The following is a 26,030-nucleotide window of genomic DNA, read 5'->3' as shown; positions in this document are numbered from 1 at the left end:
CCAAAGTCTTTAAGATTTTTTTTTTCGCATTTTATTTTCACGACCAAATCACAAGAAAAATATTTATTACTCCAAACTTGCAAAAATTCTGGTAAGATATCCTTAAAGTTTGGGACTGAGGAGTGTCCAAGATAGCCAGACGACGTTGTAGTTACTGTACCAACTCATTTGATTGTAGATGACACCACTATAAGTTGAATAGAATATTGTCCTTTAACCTCAGGTGGTCATAGATCTTAAGTACATTATACACAAAGGAATCATAATACTAATAAGTGGTTAGATTTTTTTTTATATGACTTCATTTAATTATAAAAAATATTTATGAGCTCCTGAAAGTTTACATTTAAAGTACTAGTAAATATTGTTTAAAGAAGACTAATACTTTAGCTTCTTACCTAATATACATAGTAATCCAGACTAAGCCTCCTACTAGTTTCAACTTTCGGATTAGCCAAGTCTCATGCCACATTCTGGAATCATTCTCCAGCCTAAAATTACTAGTCATAATATCCAATACATTGGATATGGTGCAAAGCCTCCTACTAGTTTCAACTTTCGGACCAGCCAAGTTTTATGTCTCACTCTCGAGTCATGTCAATAATCTAGAATTACATAACTAATGTCCAATACATAAGATTCCATGGAAAGCCTCCTACTCATTTAAACTTTCGGACTTGCCAAGCATGGCGATGCCGACGCTCTCATCAGGAATTACAAAACTAGTTCTTTATTATGCGACAGGTTAATGAAGCTTAAAGTTACATCTTCCACAAAGCTTTTTGGATTCTCCCCAATCGAAGATTTATAAAAAATAAAAAGAATTTGGGGAGCAATTTAAAGTAACTGATTTGCAGATTAAATTTACCTAAAAAATTTTGAACTAAAACTTATCCTTTACAGAGGAGATAAGGGAAAGTTTCATCATAATACTAATAGGGTCTCAGGAAGGCTAATACTGCTGGGCAGATTTATATTAGCCTTAGAGATATCAAAATGTTTTAAACTATGAAAGATGCACGAATTTATAGAAAAAAAAAGAATAAGAGACATTATAATGCGTGTAATAATATTTCCGTAAATATTAAATTTAAGTAACTTATTGGAATCATCATATTAATCAAATAGAAAAAATTATGGAACAGAAACAATGACATTAAAAATCAAACTTTACATCCAGTAAGCCCAGTGCAGAAAGAAAAGAAATCTACAAAACTTGTAGATTTGAACAAAAGTTAACCGGTATCTGTAGTCACCCAGTTTAAATAAAATTTACGCCAAATAAGTATGCAAAAACAAACATTAACCCGTCACTATTCAGTAGCTCATCCAGTCAGGTTTTCCCGTTACTAGCAGGGGTAACCGAGAACCTGAACAGTGTTAGTACGTCCTACCTTGATTCCCTAACTTTATCCTTATTCCTACAAATGTTGCAAAATCTTCAAATTTAAATTCCTAAAGAAATCTCGCATGCACCATCTCGCACGCAAACTGAAATTTATGCATTCAAAGATTTTGCAATGAACTAACCTAAACCTTACATAAAACCAGTACAAACATTTAACTGTATTATTATGGAGTCTCCAAGAACCCTGCGCTAAAGGTAACAGGCAGGGTTGCAATGTTCCCGAAGTAAGGATGCATGTATTTAAGAGAGCCTGCCAATCATTAAAACCTTGCAGCCTTTCAGTTCTTTGAAGTCTAGAAGAACACTTCTGAGCATTTGTTGGAAGAATCTGCTACCAATACCCTGTTGAACAAAGTCTGGACCTGAAAAAGAAGTAATAGGTTGTAGTGCAAGGTCAAAGAGCAAGCCGTTAATTACTAATTAAAATACTAAGATCTAAGTTCGGTGATTTATTTCAAACAAGACCTGGAAAAATAATTTCCTATTAAAATTAATAAAGGATGCATTCAAATAGTCTAAACGGTAATTCTATAAAATAGCTCCGCCAACAAGTCATGAAATTTAAGCGCTTTCACTAAAAAAGCCTAAGGTTCAGTTGGATATATAAATCAAAACCGGCTATAGGTTTAGAAGTAGTTTAAAGAAAAAACTTTAAACCCACCTGCAAACATAGTCCCTAGACTATTATAGATCTCAAATTACTCTTCAGACTGAGCTCTTTCATGTTAAGAACATTGTCATTACTACACTATTCTACGTAGGAATAAGTCACCAAAATGTCCTAGTTCATAACCAAAGATTATTATCCACATTTCACTTGGGACTGACATTTTGAAATAGAATTAGGCGACTAAACCAATAAGGCGACAGTTTTACTAATAAACAACCAAATTTTACTTGGGACTTGCATTTTAAAACTAGAATCACGTGACTAAACTAATAAGGCGACAGTTTTATTAATAAATAAGGCGGCAGTTATATTAAGAAACTGAACACTTTTTAGACACTGCATACACTCTCTAGAGCTATTTTTCAGTCTTAAGAGCCGTGGAGGATTTTGAAACAACTTCTGGTGCGGTTTCTCGTTTACCATCTACTTTGACATCAAAATCACTGGATATGAAAAAACTTCTGGTGCAGTTCCACATTTACCATATACTTTGAAATCAAAATAAAGATTATCTCCCAAGTTCTTGTCTCGAGTGTTAATTGAACATCATATGGCTCTAATTAAGAAAGAACCCTTGAAATAATAGTAAAGTACATATAAAAAAATGGATGAAAGAGTTTTAACAGTACAATGGTCAAGACTGGAGTTTCACACATTATCATTTGAATAAGAATATCAATAGCATGTGGTGTCTATTCCAGAGTTTAAAGATTCAAGCTAAATTAAAGTAGAGCAACATTATATTGAAGCAGTAGTTAATGCAAATAGTATGTTGATATATAAAGTTAAAGACCCTAAAAATAAGTAGATACACAAGTCCCCTCAAGTCTTTAGTGTATGAACCACACAGTTCTGATGGTATTTTAAGCACCATTTCCACCAAGACTAGTTTAAGGAATTAACAGTTAAATCAGTGATTAATATTAAAGAATAATCTTCAGGATAATTAAGTAACTAATTAGAGAAATGGAAAGCTTTCTTTAGAGTTAAGAAACCTACAGCGTATGGTTAAATCAAGAGTTAATACGAATTAATTGCACTTATAAATCACTCATAAAATGAGGAACCCAACAGATTCACAACAATGTTCACACAAGCCGAGACAATAAATACCAAACATAATTAAGTACATCAACTAAAGTCGACTAATTCTTAAAATCTAACTTTCCTAATAAATGTAATTAACAATGTGTATTCACAAAATATACTTACAGCAAATTGAACACCACACAATAGAGCAATATTTGCCTGGGAAAGTTTTCCCCTGCCATGCAGCCGACTCATAGTCAACTACATGTTAACTCGAAGTCGAGTCGGGAAGAACTGACTACCTTGTTTCAGGAGAAGTCAGAGGTAAAGATGTGGACAAATTTCCAAGGAAAAAATAGAAGACAATTGCCCAAAACAGCTATAACAGTTGTATCTTAATTTTTCTCTTTCAAAATCACTTAACCACTAGTTGCAGCCGTTTCATTGTTATATTTTATGAATGTTATTGTATTAATATTTTGAATATATGAGTAAAACAGTGACTCGAAATGAAAATATATATATAAACAAAATATCAAAAGAGTCCTATTTGAAATTTTATCATTTTCCTAATCAAACTTGAATGATTCACAAATAATATTGATCGGTATGTTAAATACGTATTGAAACATGAATTTAAATATAATTCTATTTTTTTATATATATTCTAGCTCTTTATAATCCCTTTCATTGTAATTATATAGACAATATTTATCAATATGATCGTCATCATCTCCTACGCCTCTTGACCCAAAGGGCCATGGTTAGATTTCGCCTACCATCTCTATCTTGAGCTTTTAAATCAATACGTCTCCATTCATCTTCTATATCACGCTTCATAGTTTTCGGCCATGTAGGACTGGGTCTCCCAACTCTTCTAGTGTCTTGTGGAGCCCAGCTGAACTTCTGGCGAACTAGTCTCCCTTGGGGCGTTCGAACAGCATGCTCAAACCACCTCCATCTGCCCCTCACCTTGACCTCATACACATATGGCATTCGAATAATCTCCTATAGTTTCGTTTCTAATCCTCTCCTACCATCTACCTACCAATATTCTCCTGAGGACTTTGTTCTCATATCTACAAAATCTGTTGGATATTTCTTCATTGTCATGCAACGACTCATGAACACAGTAACAACGATCTCGATGAACTGATATATAGCATGACTTTTTATATAATTTCAGGCGATTTGGTTTCCAGATTTTACTTAACCTAGCCATAGTCTGATTTGCTTTTATCAATCTTTCATTAAACACAAATTCTAAAGACCACGTATTAGAGATCAAAGTTGCTAAATATCTAAATGATTCCACCTCATTAATCATTTCTCCTTCCAATGATATTTGATCTTCCCTTGATTCCACCTCATTAATTCTTTCTCTTTGAAATGATATTTCATCTTCCCTTAATTCCACCTTCATTGTCATCCCTCCTTCCAATGAAATTTCATCTTCCATTGCATAATCCATTGTCATCATCTCTGTCTTTCCTCTATTCATCTTGAGCCCAACCTCATGTGATATTTCGTGCATTCTGGTAAGGATGTTTTGCAAGTCCTGTGGTGTTCTGCTAATAAGGAAAGCATCATTAGCATACTCAAGATCAGCTAATTTCCTGTTACCAATCCAGTCCAATCTTCCTCTGCCATTCCCAACTGTTCTCTGCATTACAAAATCCATGAAGAGCGTAAACAACATAGGTGACAACGTATTCCCTTGAATTACTTCACTCTTCACTGGAAATTTATTTAATATGACTCCACTAACATTAACTTTGCACTTATTATGCTCATGAACAGAGGATCAAATTTACATGTTTAACAGGAACTCCTTAATAATGCAAGACTCCTCAAAATTGTCTAGTGCATACTATCAAAGACCTTTTCATACTCCAAAAGTGCCATCAAAACTATATGTTTTCATGACAACTGACGTAAGTGTTATAACTCTGTAAACATTACAATCAGTCAGGTCTCCCATCTTTTTTGCCATTTTCACCAACACTCCTAGCTCCCATTCATCAGATTTTGCCTTCATGCCATATTCTATAAAATAATCTTGTAAGCATTCTGAGAGTTGCTTCATTACTCAGAATATTTCCATTTGAGGCGTATTCACATAATTCTGCTCAATTTCCTTACCAAAATACCCGCCTCTCTCTCTTCTCTCTGTCTCAATGCCCATAATTCAGGATTTTCAAGCAATTTGTCCAATTGCCAATTTTAGTAGTTTGAAAATTTAGTTTTTTTCCATTACTGATAGAGATATTAATTTGGCTTCTTCTCCACTGATTATATTTGTTACTCAAATTATGATTAAACGATTTTTGTAGATTTGTATTAAAAAGACCATGAAGGTACCCTTTTTAGGATACGAGTTAGTAAACCCATAAGAATTTTTATAGGATTTCATATAACAGAAAAGTTTAGTGAATGAATTTGGAAGAAATAAAAGTTAATATTTATTAACTGTATTTTATAAAATATGGTACCTTAATATCTGTAAAGTGGCACGTGGCCGGAAAGCACCTTTCTTTGCGATTTGAATACTTCAGTAATGATTTTCCATTGGAAATCAAATATACTATTGGTGTCTGCTGTGTTCTTTTTACCCGCCAATCTTTGCCAGTTGAATGAGCAGAGATTTTGGGCTACACTCCATCTGGTTGCACTGTTGTTGCCAGATCCCTGCCTTTGGTTTTCCCACTTCTGGCGTCATTAATCCTCGTTCTCTTTACCCAATTTGATCTGGTAACACTGTTCGTCCCTCGGGCTTACTCGAGTGTGGATAGGCCTTTACCAATTATGTGGTATATTGTGGGCGATCAAGGGTGTAGATGACGCCATAGACTGCTCGATCTGGTAACTGAAACCCTGTCCACACGATCGAGCATGCCCGACGGGCAAACAGTGATAGCAGGCCACAATAGTTTGTGAAAATGAGGGATGATGACGTCAGAAGCGGGAAAACTAAGGGCACGGATCTGGCAACCCTGATGCCAGATCCCTGTCTGGTTTTCCCGCTTCGGAAGTCATTAACCCTCTTTCTTAGTAACTGTTGTGGTCTGGTATCACTGTTTGCCCGTCTGGCATGCTCGATCGTGTGGACAGGGCTTAAGTGAGAATTCCAGTAAAATCTGAGTGACTGCCCTGAATTGGCCCCTCTAGTGTTATTGCCTCAAATTTCAGACCACGACAAAGGTCCCATGGATATACCCAATTATATAAAACTTAACAAAAAAAAAACTTACTACCACGCAGAAGGTATTCAAGGAAAATGCCAAGTAAACAGGCTCATGTTAACGAAACGAGATTTTACTTCTGGAATCATATGCCTGAAAGTTTCCTTCTTTGCTATAACTACAGAAACTGTTGAGATAGTTTGCTCTATAAAAATGCTTTAGTAAAAGGTCTCCACCAGAGGTTCCAGTTTAACAAGCAAACCCTTTTCAAATAAATTTGGACCCACGGTCCAGGCGACTATTTCCCATTTTTAACATATCTGCATCAAGTTTAGAGCTTTTTAAGCCCCTTCCACACAAGGTGCAATTGCATGGCAGGCACTCTTGATTTGCCCATTATTCTTTCGCTTTTAAACCGTGTTACCAGATCAAACCGTTTCAGGCTGGAAGTAAACAAGCAAACTCATCTTTGCCAACCCAGATGTCTAGAAGAGAGCAAAGTACCACTCGATGGTTTGCTCAAGAGTTTCATGTCTATGGCTTCATCTACACTCTTCGTAACCCATACAACAAAATTGGTTAGAGACTACCCGCCTTGCATTGGCCCTCGTATGGAAGGGGACTATCCAAATTAAATTACTATAATATAGTTAATTTCAATAAATTAAGATCTTTATATATATAAGCAAAATTGCTTTTTATTCTAAAGATACTCTACTCTAGTGGTAATAAGCTGGTTATTACTGCAGCCCAAAATACTTTCATTGAATTTAATAAATAATTTAGAGATCAAAGTCTTGAATTAGTATTTTAAAGTCGAAAGGTTTTTACCAAACTGTTCCGGGTGTATTTATTTCCACAACCTTTCCAGATGCCATTGGATGTAAGAGACACTAAGATTTTTTTTTTTTTCGCATTTTTTTTTCACGACCAAATTACAAGAAAAATATTCATTACTCCAAACTTGCAAAAAGTCTGGTAAGGTTTCCTTAAAGTTTGGGACTGAGGAGTGTCCAAGATAGCCAGACGACGTTGTAGTTACTGTACCAACTCATTTGAGAGTAGTTGACACCACAAAAAGTTGAATAGAATATTGTCCTTTAACCTCTGGTGGTCATAGATCTTAGTACATTATACACAAAGGAATCATAATACTAATAAGTGGTTAGATTTTTTTTATTTGACTTCATTTAATTATAAAAAATATTTATGAGCTCCTGAAAGTTTACATTTAAAGTACTAGTATATCTTGTTTAAAGACTACTAATACTTAAGCTTCTTACCTAATATACATAGTAATCCAGACTAAGCCTCCTACTAGTTTCAACTTTCGGACTAGCCAAGTCTCATGCCTCATTCTGGAATCAGTCTCCAGCCTAAAATTACTAGTCATAATATCCAATACATTGGATATGGTGCAAAGCCTCCTACTAGTTTCAACTTTCGGACCAGCCAAGTTTTATGTCTCACTCTCGAGTCTTTTCTCTAATTTAGAATTACATAACTAATGTCCAATACATAAGATTCCATGCAAAGCCTCCTACTCATTTAAACTTTCGGACTTGCCAAGCATGGCGGTGCAGACGCTCTCATCATGAATTACAAAACTATTCTTGATTATGTGACAGGTTAATGAAGCTTAAAGTTACATCTTCCACAAGGCTTTTTGGATTCTCTCCAATCGAAGATTTATAAAGGGAATTTATAATTTTTTTTAGTTTTTTGGTGCAGTTAATAGTAACAATGATTTGCAAATTGAATTTAACTAAAAACTCCTAAAACTATCCTTTTCACGGGAGATAAGGGAAAGTTTCATCACAACATTGATAGGGTCTCAGGAAGGTTAATACTGCTGGGCAGATTTATATTAGCCTTAGAGAGATCAAAAATAATTTAAACTGAATTTATAAAAAAATAAATTATGAGATATTATAATAAGTGTACTAATATTTCCTTAGATATCAAATTTAAATAACTTATTGGAACCATTAGATTGAGTAAATGAAAAAATTTTACGCAACAAAAACAATGACATTAAACAAACATTACATGCAGCAAGCCCAGTGCAGAAAGAAGAGAAATCTACAAAACTTCCCAAATTTGAACAAAAAAATAACTGGTTTCCATAATCGTCCAGTTTAAATAACATTAACGCCAAAAAATGTATGCAAAAACAAGCATTAACCAGTCATAATTCAGTAGCTCATTCCGTCAGGTTTTCCCATTACTAGCAGGGGTAACCGAGAACCTGAACAGTGTTAGTATCCCTAACTTCATCCTTAGTCCTAAAAATGTTGCAAAATCTTCAAATTTAAATTCCTAAAGAAATTCCGCATGCACCATCTCGCACGCAAACTGAAATTTATGCATTCAAAGATTTTGCAATGAACTAAACTAAACCTTACATAAAACCAGTACAAACATGTAACTGTATTATTGTGGAGTCTCCAAGAACCCTGCGCTAAAATTAACAGGCAGGGTTGCAATGTTCCCGAAGTAAGGATGCATGTATTTAAGAGAGCCTGCCAATCTTTAAAACCTTGCAGCCTTTCAGTTCTTTGAAGTCTAGAAGAACACTTCTGAGCATTTGTTGGAAGAATCTGCTACCAATACCTTGTTGAACAAAGTCTGGATCTGAAAAAGTAGTAATAGGTTGTAGTGCAAGGTCACAAAGCAAGCCATTAATTACCAATTAAAATACTAAGTTCTAAATATACAGATTTATTTCAAATATAACCTGGAAGTACTTTCCTATTAATATCAAATCACTATTAATATCAAATCACCATAATGTCAATAAACAATGTTATCCTGATATACCGACAATTGCCCTATTTTAATATGCTATAATTTTAATTATCAATATAGAAAGTTTATATGAAAACCAGTAATGGTAGGCATGTAATAGAAAATTTTGAGTTACCAAATATTCAATAAAGGTTGCATCTAACCTTTACAGTTTTAGGCTTCAAATAGTCTAAACGGCAATTCTATAAAACAGTTCTGCCAGCAAGTTATAAAGTTTAAGTGCTTTCACTAAAAAGATGAAGTCCAAGGTTCAGTTGGATACATAAATCAAACCGGCGCTGGGTCTAGAAATGGTTTAAAACATACACCCAAACAAACCAAGTCTCTCGACTATTATATATCTCAAATTACTCTTTAGACTCGAACTATAAAGTTAAAAACAGATTGTGTCATTACTACAGACTATTCTACGTAGAAATAAGGTCACCAAAAGTCATAGATCATAACCAATAATGATTATTCACATTTTACTTAGGACTGGCATTTTAAAACTAGAATCAAGTGAATAAACCAATAAGGCAATAGTTTCACTAATAAACCGAACTAAATTTTACTTAGGACTGTCATTTTAAAACTAGACTCGCGTGACTAAACCAATAAGGCGACAGTTTTAGTAAGAAACTAAACATTACTGTCATTTTAAAACTAGAATCACGTGAATAAACCAATAAGGCGACAGTTTTACTAGGAAACTGAACACTTGAAACTGCACACAAATCTCTACAGCTATTTTTCAGTCTTGAGAGCCGTAGAGGATCATGAAAACTTCTGGTGCGGTTTCTCATTTACCATCTACAGACAAAGTCTGGATTGTCTCCCGAGTCCTTGTCTAAAGTATTATTTAAGTTATAAAAGATAATTTTTTAGCATTATTCAGATATCATCGAAAGAATGATTAAAGTTCTGCCAAGATTACGTGTTACTAGTAGCGAAAGCGACACTATTTGCCCCACCTGTGGTTCCAAGTGCCGACTTTAGTATTAAAAGATCGTTCGTGTGACAAAGCTCTAACACATACCGTTGGAGACAGTATTAATTAAAGCTAACCTTCATAGACTAAGCGCTAAAAGATACTCAATCCTTTCCAAAAGAAATTTGCATTATTGACAAAGCTTAAAACATCGTTCGTGTGACAAAGCTCTCCCACATACCGTTAGAGACAGTATTAATTAAAGCTAACCTTCATAGACTAAGTGCTAAAAGATACTGAATCCTCTGCAAAAGAAATTTGCAGTATTGACAAAGCTTACGCTAACCTTCATAGACTACGCGCTAAAAGATACTGAATCCTCTGCAAAAGAAATTTGCAGTATTGACTAAGCGCTAAAAGATACTGAACCCTCTGCAAAAGAAATTTGCAGTATTGACTAAGCGCTAAAAGATACTGAATCCTCTGCAAAAGAAATTTGCAGTATTGACAAAGCTTACTAGTACGAGATAAGTAGAACGCCTCATTGAAAAAAAAATCTCCATATTATGGTTTCCTTAATTCTGCAAGAAACTCTTGAAAAGTTGGTAAAGTACCATTTACAAGATTGATGAAAGTGTTGTGCGATGGTCTAGACTGGAGTTTTATAACTTTTGTTTAAATAGGAATTTCAATAGCAAATAGAGGCTATAACGCAGTTTGCAGAGTAAAGCTAAATAAAGACACGCAACGTTATACTGTGGCAGTAGTTTTGTTCCTATGTAATAAACTTTGTATTAAAACATCTTGAAATAAAAAGTAATACCCTAATAATATGCAAGACATTAGTAGCCTTAAGATCAATTTGATGAATGCCCACTAAACAGTTCTGATGGTATCCAAGCACTATTTTCACCAAGACTAGTGTAAGGAATTAACAGTTTAGCCAGGGACTGATATTAATGAGTAATTATCTGGACAATTAGGTAGTGAATTAGAGAAATAGAAGGCTAGAGCATATAGTTACATCAAAGTTCATTCGATATGAATGAATTGAACTTACAATCAACCAGACTCACAAAATGAACCACCCAACAGATTCACAATCAGGTTCACACAAGCAGAGACAATCTACACCCAACACAGTAGATATAAGATGTAAAACAACTAAAGTCTTCTAATTTATCAAGTAACTTAACTAATCAATGAAATAAACAATGTGCATTCACGAAATATACTTACAGCAAATAGAACACCACACAATAGAGAAATATTTGCCTGGGAAAGTTTTCCCCAGCCATGCAGCTGCCTCTTAGTCAGCTACATGTTAACTCCAAGTCGAGTCGGGGAGAACTGACTACCACGTTTCAGGAGAGGTCAGAGGTAAAGACGTGGACAAATTTCCAAAGACAAGACAGAAGACAATTGCTCAAAACAGCTATAACAGTTGAATCTTAATTTTCATCTTTCAAAATTACTCAACCGTCAGTTGCTGTCGTTTCATGGTTATATTTCCTGAATTTTAATATATTCCTATTTTAGACGTATAAATAAAACAGGTGACTAAAAACTGAACACATATATATATATATATATATATATATATATATATATATATATATATATATATATATATATATATATATATATATATATATATATATATATATATATATATATATACCATTTTCCTAATCGAACTTGAATAATTCACAAATAATAGTGATTGGTTTGTTAAATGCATAGTGAAACATGAAATTAAATATGACTCTATTTTGTTATATATTTTAACTCTTTATAATCCCTTTCATTATAACTATATAGACACACTATTTATCAAAATCATTTTCATCATCTCCTACGTCTATTGACGCAAAGGACCTCAGTTAAATTTCACCTACCTTCTCTATCTTGAGCTTTTAAATCAATACGTCTCCATTCATCTTCTCCTACTTCACGCTTCCTAGTCCTCAGCCATGTAGGCCTGGGTCTCCCAACTCTTCTAGTGAATGTGGAGCCCATCTGAACTTTTGATGAACTAATCTCTCTTGGAGAGTGCGAAGAGCATGCTCAAACCATCTACATCTGCCCCTCACTGTGATCTCATACACATATGGCGTTCTAGTAATCTCTCTTATAGTTTTGTTTCTATTCTTCTCCTACCATCTAACTACCAATATTCTCCTAAGGACTTTGTTCTCATATCTACAAAATCTCTTGGATATTGCTTCATTGTCATGCAACGACTCATGTTCACACAGTAACAACGATCTCAATAAACTGATATATAGCATTATTTTTTATGTAATTTCAGGTGATTTGGTTTCCAAATTTTACTTAACCTAGCCATTGTTAAAGTCAAAGTTGCGGGTTTTAGGTCTCCTCAGAGACGACCTTTATCACCTCCTCGGGCGACCAGGAGCCAGCTGGGACTATCACTAGCCCCCTCTAACCTCCCCCCCAGGCACCACCCTGGGGAGTACCCCCGGTAGAAGGTCTCACACTCTTCGCGCCTTAGCGGGACGCGAACTCAGGACCTCTGAAACAGAAGAACGCGATGCTTTTATCAATCTTTCAATAAATACAAAATATAAAGACCACGTATTAGAGATCAAAGTTGCTAAATATCTAAATGATATCACCTCTACAATCATATCTCCTTCCAATGATATCTCATCTTCCCTTGATTCCACCTCATTAATTTTTTCTCTTTAAAATGACATTGCATCTTCCCTCAATTCCACCTCATTAACCATCCCTCCTTCCAATGATTCTTCATCTTCCATTGTATAATCCGTTGTCATTAATTCTGTCTTTCCTCTATTTATCTTGAGCCCAACCTCATGTGATATTTCATACATTCTGGTAAGGAAGTTTTGCAAGTCCTGTGGTGTTCTGTAATAAGGAAATCATCATTAGCATACTCTAGGTCAGCTAATTTCCAATACCAAACCAGTCCAATCTTCCTCTGCCATTCCCAACTGTTCTCTGCATTACAAAATCCATGAGGAGCTTAAACAACATAGGTGACAACATATTCCCCTGAACTACTTCACTGTTCACTAGAAAGTCATTCGATAGGACCCCACTAACATTAACTTTGCACGCGTTATACTCATAAACAGACGATCAAAATTTACATGTTTAAGAGGAACTCCATAATAACACAAGACTCCCCAAATTATCTGGTGCATACTATCAAAGGCCTTTTCATAGTCTAAGAGTGTCATAAAAAACGTATTCTTTAATTTACATAATGCTGTACAAGTCTTAAAATGAATATTGGTCAGTACAACTTGTACCTTTTCTAAATCCTGCTTGTTCATCTCTTAAGCTTTTCATCAATCTTTCTCTCCAGTCTCTTTAGACGGAGCATACTATATATTTTCATGGCAATTGACGAAGTGTAATTCCTCCATAAACATTGCAATCAGTCGGACCTCGCCTCTTTTTTGCCATTTTTAATCAACATTCCTAGCTCCCATTCATCAGGTTTTGCCTCCTCGCCATATTCTACAAAATCTTGTTAGTATTCCGGGAGTTGCTTCATTACTCAGAATATTTCCATTAGAGGCATATTCATATAATTCTGCTCAATTTTCTTACCAAAATACCCGCCTCTCTCTCTCTCCCACTCTCTCTGGAGAAAATTTAGTTTTTCCATTATTGATAGATATTAATTTGGCTTCTTCTCTGCTGATTAGATTAGTTACTCAAATTATGATCAAACTATTTTTGTAGATTTAATTAAATAAACGATTTTTGTAGATTTAATTAAAAAGAACATAAAGTACCATTTTTTGGGATAAGAGTTAGAAAACACAAGTATTTTTAAAAGATTTTATATAAGACAGAAAAGTTTAGTGAATGAATTTGGATGAAATAAATGTTTTTAATATTTATTAACGGTATTTTATAAAATATGGTACCTTAATATCTGTAAAGTGGCACGTGGCCGGAAAGCATCGTTCTTTGCGATTTGAATACGTCAGTAATGATTTTCCATTGGAAATCATATACATACTATTAGTGTGTGCTGTCTTTTATTTGCCCGCCAATCTTTGGCAGCTGAACGAGCAGAGATTGTGGGCTACACTCCATCTGGTTGCACTGTTGCCAGATCCCTGCCTGTGGTTTTCCCACTTCTGACGTCATTAATCCTGGTTCTCATTACCCAATGAGATCTGGTATCACTGTCCCTCGGGCTTACTCAATAGTATGGATAGGCCTTTACCAATTATGTGGTATATGGTGAGCGATCAAGGGTGTAGATGACGTCATAGACTGCTCGATCTGGTAACAAAGTGAGAATTCGTCAAATCTGAGTGACCGCCCTGAATTTACCCCTCTGGTGGAAGATGCTCAAATTGCAGACTAAGACAAGTGACGACTAAGACAAGTGACTCAAGGATATACCCAATCTCATAAAACTTATAGACCAAAAACTTACTACCATGCATATGGTATTCAAGGAAAATGCCAAGTAAACAGGCTAATGTTAACGAAGATTTTACTTCTGGAATCTTATGCCTGAAAGTTTCCAACACAAACTGTTAAGATAGTTTGCTCTATTAAAATGCTATAGTAAAAGGTCTCCACAAGGGACTACCCAGTTGAACAAATCAATTTGGACCCACGCTCGAGGCGGCTATCTCCATTCTCAACATATCTGCATTAAGATTATAACTTTTTAAGTCCATTCCGCACAAGGTGCAAATTCAGGGAGGGAACTCCTAATTTGCCCATTATTCTTCTGCTTTGAAACCGTGTTACCAGACCAAACAACTTAAGGCTGGGAGTAGACAATCAAGCGAACTCATCTTTGCCAGGCCAGACGTCGACCAGAGAGCAAAGCACCCTTCGAATGTTTGCCGAGAGTTTCATAGTCTATGGCTTCATCTACACTTGTAACCCATCCAACAAAATTGACCAATATTATCTGCCTGACTTTCATTTGCCCTCCTATGGAAGGAGACTACCCAAATGATATTACCGTTCTATAGTCACATTTAGATAAATTAAGACCGTAGTATATAGCTAAGCAAAATTGATTTTTACTGCTAAAGATAGAGTAGTGATATGCTAGTTATTACTGCAGCCCAAACTATTTCCATTGAATTTAGAAAATAATTTCGGATTTCAAAATCCTAGATTATTATATAAAAGTAGAAAGGTTTTTACCAAACTGTTCCGGGTGAATTTATTTCCACATCCTTTCCAGGTGCCATTGGATGTATGAAACTCCCTTAAAATATCGATAAGATTTTTTTTTCCTCCAGACTTTTTTCCCAGAAAACACAAAATTACGATGAGAATATTTATTACTCCAAACTTGCGAAAAGTTTGGTAATGTCATGCAAGACATCCAAACGGGGGTGTAGTTTCAGTACCAGCTCATTTGAGAGTAGTTGACACCACTAAAAGTCGATAGAATATTGTCTTTTAACTTGAAATGGTCATATATCTTTGGTCCATTATACACACAAGGATTTTACACACAAGGATTTATAATACTAATAATTGGTTAGTTTTTTTTTTATTTGTCTTCATTTAATTATAAAAAATATTTATGAGCTCCTGAAAGTTTACATTTAAAGTTCTAGTAAATCTTGTTTAAAGACTACTAACACTTTAGTTTCTTACCCAATATACATAGTAATCCAGACTAAGCCTCCTACTAGTTTCAACTTTCGGACTAGCCAAGTCTCATGCCTCATTCTGGAATCAGTCTCCAACCTAAAATTACTCTTCTTCATATCCAATACATTGGATATGGTGCAAAGCCTCCTACTAGTTTCAACTTTCGGACCAGCCAAGTTTTAAGTCTCACTCTCGAGTCATGTCAAGAATTTAGAATTACATAACTAATGTCCAAACTAATGTCCAATACATGGACTCCATGCAAAGCCTCCTACTCATTTAAACTTTCGGACTTGCCAAGCATGGCGGTGCCGACGCTCTCATCATGAATTACAAAACTAGTTCTTGATTATGTGACAGGTTAATGAAGCTTAAAGTTACAACTTCCACAAAGCTTTCAGAATGCACTCCAATCTAAACTTCATAAAGGAATTTATCAAAAAAAAAAAAAAAAAAAAAATATGTGCAGTTAACAACAGAATGGTTTGAAAAATAAATTTATCGATAAAATTTTTATCAAAAGCGATCCTCAGCAGTTAACAACAGAATGGTTTGAAAAATAAATTTATCGATAAAATTTTTATCAAAAGCGATCCTCATCATAATACCGATAAGGTCTCAGGAAGGATAATACTGCAGCGCATATTTATATTAGCCTTAGAGAGATCAAACTAATTTATAAATGAAAGCTATGAGAGTTTATAAAAAGAAATTAAATGAGACATTATTATAATAAGTGTAATACTTTCGTAGATATTAAATTTGAAAAATTCATTGGAACTATTATATTAAATAGAAAATTATGATACAGAAACCGACATTAAACATTAAACAAACATTACATCCAGAAGCCCAGTGCAGAAAGAAAAAGCCTACAAAACTTCTAAATTTGAACAAAAATTACCTGGTTTCCGTAATATCCCAGTTTAAAAATTTAAGCCAAAAATGTATGCAAAAACAAACATTAACCAGTCACTATTCAGTAGCTCATTCAGTCAGGTTTTCCCATTACTAGCAGGGGTAACCGAGAACCTGAACAGTGTTAGTAAATCCTACCTTGAATCCCTAACTTCATCCTTAGTCCTAAAAATGTTGCAAAATCTTCAAATTTAAATTCCTAAAGAAATTTCACATGCACCATCTCGCACGTAAACTGAAATTTGTGCATTCAAAGATTTTGCAATGAACTAACCTAAACCTTACATAAAACCAGTACAAACATTTAACTGTATCATTGTGGAGTCTCCAAGAACCCTGTGCTAAAGGTAACAGGCAGGGTTGCAATGTTCCCGAAGTAAGGATGCATGTATTTAAGAGAGCCTGCCAATCATTAAAACCTTGCAGCCTTTCAGTTCTTTGAAGTCTAGAAGAACACTTCTGAGCATTTGTTGGAAGAATCTGCTACCAATACCCTGTTGAACAAAGTCTGGACCTGAAAAAGAAGTAATAGGTTGTAGTGCAAGGTCAAAGAGCAAGCCGTTAATTACTAATTAAAATACCAAGATCTAAGTTCGGTGATTTATTTCAAACATGACCTGGAAGTAATAATTTCCTATTAAAATTAAATAACCATAATGTCGATAAAAGAAATTTTCCAGATATTCCGAGAAATACCCTATTTAAATGTTATAATTTTAATTATCTATATAGTATGTTTAAATGAATACCAGTAATAGTAGGCATAACAATTTTGGGTAGCCAAATATTTAATAAAGGTTGCATTCAAATAGTCTATAAACGGCAATTCTATACATTAGCTCCGCCGACAAGTTATGAAAATTAAGTACTTTCACTATAAAGATGAAGTTAAAGGTTCAGTTGGGTATATAAATCAAAACCGGCGCTAGGTCTAGAAGTAGTTTAAAGAAAAATTTTAAATCCACCTGCAAACATAGTCCCTCGAATATTATATATCTTAAATTACTATTCAGACGTGAGCCCTTTCATGTTAAAAACATTGTCATTACTACAGACTATTCTACGTAGAAATAAGTCACCAAAATGTCCTAGTTCATAACCAAAAATTAGTATCCACATTTTACTTGGGAGTATCATTTTAAAACAAGAATTAGGCGACTAAACCAATAAGGCGACAGTTTTACTAATAAACTGAACCAATTTTACTTGGGACTGGCATATTAAAACTAGAATCACGTAACTAAACCAACAAGGCGACAGTTTTACTAAGAGATTGAACACTTTTTTGTCACTGCATACAATCTATGCAGCTATTTTTTCAGTCTTGAGAACCGTGGAAGATTTTGAAACAACTTCTGGTGCAGTTCCTCATTTACCATCTACTTTGACATCAAAATCAGGATTTTCTCCCAAGTTCTTGTCTCAAGTGTTAATTGAATGCCATAAAATGGCTCTAATTAAGCAAGAACCCTTGAAATAATAGTCAAGTACATATAAAAGATAGATGAAAGTTTTAACAGTACAATGGTCAAGACTGGTGTTTCACACCTTATCATTTGAATGAGAATTCCAATAGCATGTGGAGTCTAGATTGAAGCTAAATTAAAGTCGAGCAATATTATACTGTGGCAGTAGTCAATGCAAAAAAATATGTTAATATATAAAGTTTAGGACCCTAAAAATAAGTAGATATACAAGTCCCCTCAAGTCTTATTTAGTATAAGAACTACACACAGTTCTGATGGTATTTTAAGCACTATTTTCACCAAGACTAGTTTAAGGACTTAACAGTTCAGTCAGGGATTGATATTAAAGAATGGTTGTCTGGATAATTAAGTAACAGTCAGGGATTGATATTAAAGAATGGTTGTCTGGATAATTAAGTAACAAATTAGAGAAATGGTAAGCTTTCTGAACAGTTTAAAAAGCGACAGCGTATTGTTAAATCAAGAGTTAATATGAATTAATTGCACTTATAAAATCACACTCGCAAAATGAGGAACCCATCAGATTCACAACAATGTTCACACAAGCCGAGACAATCAATACCAAACATATAATAAAGTACATCAACTAAAGTCTGCTAACTTTTCTAATCAATGAAATTAACAATGCGCATTCACAAAATGTACTTACAGCAAATAGAACACCACACAATAGAGGAATATTTGCCTGGGAAAGTTTTCCCCTGCCATGCAGCTGTCTCTTAATCAGCTACATGTTAACTCGAAGTCGAGTCGGGGAGAACTGACTACCCTGTTTCTGGAGAAGTCAGAAGTAAAGATATGGACAAATTTCCAAAGACAAGACAGAAGACAATTGCTCGAAACAGCTATAAGAGTTGTATCTTAATTTTCATCTTTCAAAATCACTTAACCGTCAGTTGCAGTCATTTCATGGTTATATTTCCTGAATTTTAATATATTCCTATTTTAAATGTATAAATAAAGCAGGTGACTAAAAACTGAATATGTATATATATATATATATATATATATATATATATATATATATATATATATATATATACATACATACATACATATATGTGTAGAAATCACGAAAGCTGACACGTGATGAATATAAAATGTATTGTAGCCACGAAAGGAAAAATGAAAAAGACTTGATTGGAGTTAGTACTTTCATCCACTCAGGACATTATCAAACTCAGCATTGCTGAGTTTGATAATGTCCTGAGTGGATGAAAGTACTAACTCCAATCAAGTCTTTTTCATTTTTCCTTTCGTGGCTATAATACATATATATATATATATATATATATATATATATATATATATATATATATATATATATATATATATATACCCACACATATATATACATATATACCCACACACATATATGTATACATATATATATGTATATATATATATGTATATATATATATATATATATATATATATATATATATATATATATATATATATATGAACAAATCATATTTGAAATTTTACAGTTTTCCTAATCGAGCTTGAATAGTTCACAGATAATAGTGATTGGTTTGTTAAAGGTGTAGTGAAACATTAAATTAAATATGACTATTTTGTTATTTATTTTAACTCTTTATAATCCCTTTCATTATAATTATATATACACACACTATTTATCAAAATCATCGTCCTTATCTCCTACGCCTATTGACGCAAAGGGCCTCTGTTAGATTTCGCCTACCATCTCCCAACTTCTCTCGTCATAACAAAATCCATGAAGTGTGTAAACAACATAGGTGACAACGTATTCCCTTAAAGTACTTCACTGTTCACTAACATTATTTTGCACTTATGCTCATGAACAGACGATCAAATTTACATGTTTAAGAGGAACTCCATAATAACTCAAGACTCCTCAAAATTGTCTGGTGCAAACTATTAAAGGGCTTTTCATAGTCCAAAAGTGCCATCAAAAATGGATTATATATTTTACATATTACTGTACATGTCTTAATTGGTCAGTACAACTCATACCTTTTCTAAATCCTGCTTTTTCATCAATCTTTCCATTACTGATTGAGAAATTAATTTGGCTTCTTCTCTACTGATTATATTTGTTACTCAAATTATGATTAAACGATTTTTGTAGATTTATGTTAAAAACATGAATGTACCCTTTTTAGGATAAGAGTTAGTAAACCCATAAGATTTTTTATAGGATTTTATATAAGACAGAAAAGTTTAGCGAATGATTTTGGAAGAAATAAAAGTTAATATTTATTAATGGTATTTTATAAAATATGGTACCTTATTATCTGTAAAGTGGCATGTGGCCGGAAAATCACTTTCTTTGCGATTTGAATAATTCAGTAATGATTTTACATAGGAAATCAAATATATACTATTGGTGTCTGCTGTGTTCGTTTTGCCCGCCAATCTTTGGCAGCTGAACGAGCAGAGATTGTGGGCTACATTCCATCTGGCTGCACTGTTGTTGCCAGATCCCTGCCTGTGGTTTTCCCACTTATGAGGTCATTATTCCTCGTTCTCATTACCTAATGAGATCTGGTATCACTGTCCCTCGGGCTTACTCAATAGTGTGGATAGGCCTTTACCAATTATGTGGTATATGATGGGCGATCAAGGGTGTAGATGAAGTCATAGACTGCTCGATCCGGTAACTAAAGCCCTCTCCACACGATCGAGCATGCCCGACACTGTATGATGCCAGATCCCTATCTGGTTCTCCCGCTTCCGACGTCATTACCCCTTTCTTACTAACTATTGTGGTCTGGTATCACTGTTTGCCCGTCGGGCACGCTCGATAGAGTGGATAGTGCTTAAGTGAGAATTCGTCAAATCTGAGTGACCGCCCTGAATTTGTCTCTAATGGAAGGGCCTCAAATTTCAAACCAAGACTAATGACCCATGGGTATACCTAATTGTATAAAACTTATAAACCAAAAACTTACTACCATGCAATTGTATTCAAGCAAAATGCCAAGTAAACAGGCTAATGTCAACGAAATAATATTTAATTTTTTGGAATCATATGCCTGAAATTTTCCTTCCTTGTTATAACTACAGAAACTGGAGAGATATTTTGCTCTATTAAAATGCTTTAGTAAAAAGTCTCCACCAGGGACTACCCAGTTCAGCAAGCAAACACTTTTCAAATCAATTTGGACCCACGCTCCAGGCGACACTCTCTCATTCTTAACATATCTGCATTAAGATTAGAGCTTTTTAAGCCCCTTCCGCTCAAGGTGCAATTGCATGGCAGGCACTCTTAATTTGCCCATTATTCTTTTGCTTTTTAACTGTTACCAGATCACACAGTTTCAGGCTGGAAGTAGACAATCAAGCAAACTCAGCTTTGCCAGCCCAGATGTCGAGCAAACAGCAAAGTACCCTTCGATTGTTTGCTTAAGAGTTTAATGTCTATGGCTTCATCTACACTCTTTGTAACCCATACAACAAAATTGGTTGTAGACTACCCGCCTTGCATTGGCCCTCGTATGGAAGGGGACTATCCAAAAGAAATTACTATAATATCGTTAACTTCAATAAATTAAGATCTCTATATAGATAAGTAAAATAGCTTTTTATGGTTGAAGATATTCTACTCTAGTGGTAATAGGCTGGTTATTACTGCAGCCAAAAATACTTTCATTGGATTTAATAAATGATTTAGGAGTTGAAAGTCTTGAATTAGCATAGAAAAATCGAAAGGTTTTTACCAAACTGTTCCGGGTGTATTTATTTCCACAACTTTTCCAGGTGCCATTGGATGTAAGAGACTAAAATTTTTATAAGATTTTTTTCGCATATTTTTTTTCCACGACCAAATTAAAAGAAAAATATTCATTACTCCAAACTTGCAAAAAGTCTGGCAAGGTTTCCTTATAGTTTGGGACTGAGGAGTGTCCAAGATAGCCAGACAACGTTGTAGTTACTGTACTAACTCATTTGAGAGTAGTTGACACCACTAAAAGTTGAATAGAATATAGACCTTTAACCTCAGGTGGTCATAGATCTTAAGTACATTATACACAAAGGAATCATAATACTAATAAGTGGTTAGATTTTTTTTTATTTGACTTCATTTAATTACAAAAAATATTTATGAGCTCCTGAAAGTTTATATTTAAAGTACTAGTATATTTAAAGTACTAGTAAATCTTGTTTAAAGACTGCTAATACTTTAGCTTCTTACCTAATATACATAGTAATCCAGACTAGCCTCCTACTAGTTCCAACTTTCGGACTAGCCAAGTCTCATGCCTCATTCTGGAATCAGTCTCCAGCCTAAAATTACTAGGCATAATATCCAATACATTGGATATAGTGAATATCCAATACATTGGATATGGTGCAAAGCCTCCTACTAGTTTCAACTTTCGGACCAGCCAAGTTTTATGTCTCACTCTCGAGTCAGGTCAATAATTTAGAATTACATAACTAATGTCCAATACATGGACTCCATGCAAAGCCTCCTACTCATTTAAACTTTCGGACTTGCCAAGCATGGCGGTGCCGACGCTCTCATCATGAATTACAAAACTAGTTCTTGATTATGTGACAGGTTAATGAAGCTTAAAGTTACACCTAACACAAAGCTTTCTGGATTTTCTCCAATCGAAGATTTATAAAAGGGAATTTAATTTTTTTTTTTTTTTTGGTGGAGTTAAAAGTAACAATGATTTGCAAATTGAATTTAACTAAAAACCTCTTTAAAAACTATCCTTTTCACGGGAAATAAGGGAAAGTTTCATCATAATACTGATAGGGTCAGGAAGGCTAATACTGCTGGGCAGATTTATATTAGCCTTAGAGAGATCAAAAATAATTTAAACTGAATTAATTTATAGAAAAATAAATTGAGATATTATAGAAAAATAAATTGAGATATTATAATAAGTGTACTAATATTTCCGTAGATATCAAATTTATATAACTTATCGGAACCATTAGATCGAGTAAATGGAAAAATTTTACGCAACAGAAACAAAGACGTTAAACAAAAATTACATCCAGCAAGCCCAGTGGAGAAAGAAAAGAGATCTACAAAACTTCCTAAATTTGAACAAAAAAAATAACTGGTTTCCATAATCATCCAGTTTAAATGACATAACGCCAAAAAATGTATGCAAAAACTTACATTAACCAGTCACTATTCAGAAGCTCATTCCGTCAGGTTTTCCCATTACTAGCAAGGGTAACAGAGAACCTGAACAGTGTTAGCAAGTCCTACCTTGAACCCTAACTTCATCCTTAGTTCTAAAAATATTGCAAAATCTTCAAATTTAAATTCATAAAGAAATTCCGCATACACCATCTCGCACGCAAACTGAAATTTATGCAATCAAAGATTTTGCAATGAACTAACCTAAACCTTACATAAAACCAGTACAAACATTTAACTGTATTATTATGGAGTCTCCAAGAACCCTGCGCTAAAGGTAACAGGCAGGGTTGCAATGTTCCCGAGGTAAGGATGCATGTATTTAAGAGAGCCTGCCAATCTTTAAAACCTTGCAGCCTTTCAGTTCTTTGAAGTCTAGAAGAACACTTCTGAGGATTTGTTGGAAGAATCTGCTACCAATACCCTGTTGAACAAAGTCTGGACCTGAAAAAGAAGTAATAGGTTGTAGTGCAAGGTCAAAGAGCAAGCCGTTAATTACTAATTAAAATACTAAGATATAAGTTCGGTGATTTATTTCAAACATGACCTGGAAGTAACAATTTCCTATTAAAATTAATTCACCATAATGTCATTAAAAGATATTTTCCAGATATACCGAGAATTGCCCTAGTTTAATATGTTATTTTGATTATCTATATAGAATGTTTAAATGAATACCAGTAATAGTAGTAGGCACGTAACAAAATTTTTGGTTGCCAAATATTTAATAAAGGTTGCATTCAAATAGTCTAAACTGCAATTCTATAAAATAGCTCCGCCAAAAAGTCATGATATTTAAGTACTTTCACTAAAAAGATGAAGTCCAAGGTTCAGTTGGATATATAAATCAAAACCAGCGCTAGGTCTAAAAGTAGTTTAAAGAAGAATTTTAAATCAAACTGCAAACAAACAAAATCCTTCGACTAATATATACCTCAAATTACTCTTCAGATTGACCTCTCTCATTAAAATCAGTCATTACTACAGACTATTCTACGTAAAAATAAGTCACCAAAATGTCCTAGTTCATAACAAAAGATATCATCCACATTATACTTGGGAGTAGCATTTTAAAACTAGAATTAGGCGACTAAACCAATAAGCGACAGTTTTACTAATAAACTGAAAACTTTTTTGACACTGCATACAATCTTTACAGCTGTTTTTTCAGTATTGAGAGCCGTGGAGGACTTTGAAACAACTGGTGTGGTTTCTCGTTTACCATCTACTTATGACATCAAAATCAGGATTTTCTCCCAGGGTCTTTTCTCAAAGTGTTAATTGAATGCCATAATATGGCTCTAATTAAGCAAGAACCCTTGAAATAATAGTAAAGTACATATAAAAGAGATTAAAAGTGTGTTTACAGTACAATGGTCAAGACTAGAGTTTCACACCTTATCATTGGAATGAGAATTTCAATAGCATGTGGAGTCTATACCGGAGTTTAGAAATTGAAGCTAAATTAAAGTCGAGCAAAATTATACTATGGCAGTAGTTAATGCAAAACGGAGTTTAGAGATCGAAGCTTAGAAATTGAAGCTAAATTAAAGTCGAGCAAAATTATACTATGGCAGTAGTTAATGCAAAACGGAGTTTAGAGATCGAAGCTAAATTAAAGTCGAGCAAAATTATACTATGGCAGTAGTTAATGCAAAAAATATATATACATAAAGTTTAGGACCCTAGAGATTGAAGCTAGATTAAAATATAGCAACATTAAACTGGCAGTAGTTAATGCAAAAATTATGTTGATAAATAAAATTTAGGACCCTAAAAATAAATAGATATACATGTCCCCTCAAGTCTTATTTAGTACATGAACTACACACAGTTCTGGTGGTATTTTAAGCACTATTTTCACCAAAACTAGTTTAAGGACTTAACAGTTCACTCAGGGATTGATCGTAAAGAATAATTGTCTAGATAATTAAGTAACGAATTGGAGAAATGGTAAGCTTTCTTAACAGTTTAAAAAGCGACAGTGTATTGTTAAATCAAGAGCTAATATGAATGAACTGCACTTATAAAATCACACTCACAAAATGAGGAACCCATCAGATTCACAACAATGTTCACACAAGCCAAGACAATAAATACCAAACATATAATAAAGTACATCAACTAAAGTCTACTAACTTTTCTAACCAATGAAATTAACAATGTGAATTCATAAAATATACTTACAGCAAATAGAACACCACACAATAGAGGAATATTTGCCTGGGAAAGTTTTCCCCTGCCATGCAGCTGTCTCTTAGTCAGCTACATGTTAACTCGAAGTCGAGTCGGGGAGAACTAACTACCTTGTTTCTGGAGAAGTCAGAAGTAAAGATATGGACAAATTTCCAAAGACAAGACAGAAGACAATTGCTCGAAACAGCTATAACAGTTGTATCTTAATTTTCATCTTTCAAAATCACTTAACCGTCAGTTGCAGTCGTTTCATGGTTATATTTCCTAAAATTTGATATATTCCTATTTTAAATGTGTAAATAAAACAGATGACTAAAAACTGAATATATATATATATATATATATATATATATATATATATATATATATATATATATATATATATATATGAAATATGAACAAATCATATTTGAAATTTTACCACTTTCCTAATCGAGCTTGAATAATTCACAAATAATAGTGATTGGTTTGTTAAATGAGTAGTGAAACATGAATTTAAATATGACTCTATTTTGTTATATATATTCTAGCTCCTTATAATCCCTTTCATTGTAAATATATAGACACACTTTTTATCAATATCATAGTCATCATCTCCTACGCCTATTGACGCAAAGGGCCTTAGTTAGATTTCGC

General features: G+C 33.9%; 3 long non-coding RNA genes across 3 annotated transcripts in view; all 3 read right to left on the bottom strand.

Annotated features, from left to right (window-relative positions):
* Positions 1-276: 276 nt before the first annotated feature.
* LOC137652439 (uncharacterized) lies at positions 277-3,420 on the bottom strand. The gene is made up of 2 exons (XR_011046286.1): positions 3,291-3,420; positions 277-1,770 (listed from the first exon to the last, which is right to left on the bottom strand). It is a non-coding gene; the product is annotated as an uncharacterized lncRNA (long non-coding RNA).
* A 4,031-nt stretch (positions 3,421-7,451) lies between these two features.
* On the bottom strand, positions 7,452-11,358 carry LOC137652448 (uncharacterized). Its single transcript, XR_011046297.1, has 2 exons — positions 11,247-11,358; positions 7,452-8,923 (listed from the first exon to the last, which is right to left on the bottom strand). It is a non-coding gene; the product is annotated as an uncharacterized lncRNA (long non-coding RNA).
* Positions 11,359-16,414: 5,056 nt separating this feature from the next.
* LOC137652451 (uncharacterized) overlaps positions 16,415-26,030 on the bottom strand; it is a 217,272-nt gene continuing 207,656 nt past the window's right edge. Inside the window, exon 2 of the long non-coding RNA XR_011046299.1 lies at positions 16,415-17,076. This is a non-coding gene — a long non-coding RNA (uncharacterized lncRNA). The remainder of the gene's footprint in view (positions 17,077-26,030) is intronic.

The sequence above is a fragment of the Palaemon carinicauda genome, chromosome 13 (genome assembly GCF_036898095.1).
Source record: "Palaemon carinicauda isolate YSFRI2023 chromosome 13, ASM3689809v2, whole genome shotgun sequence".
NCBI classification, from domain to species: domain Eukaryota; kingdom Metazoa; phylum Arthropoda; class Malacostraca; order Decapoda; family Palaemonidae; genus Palaemon; species Palaemon carinicauda.
Note: the sequence above shows the minus strand (reverse complement) of the source record. Positions and strands in the feature narration are given on the sequence as shown.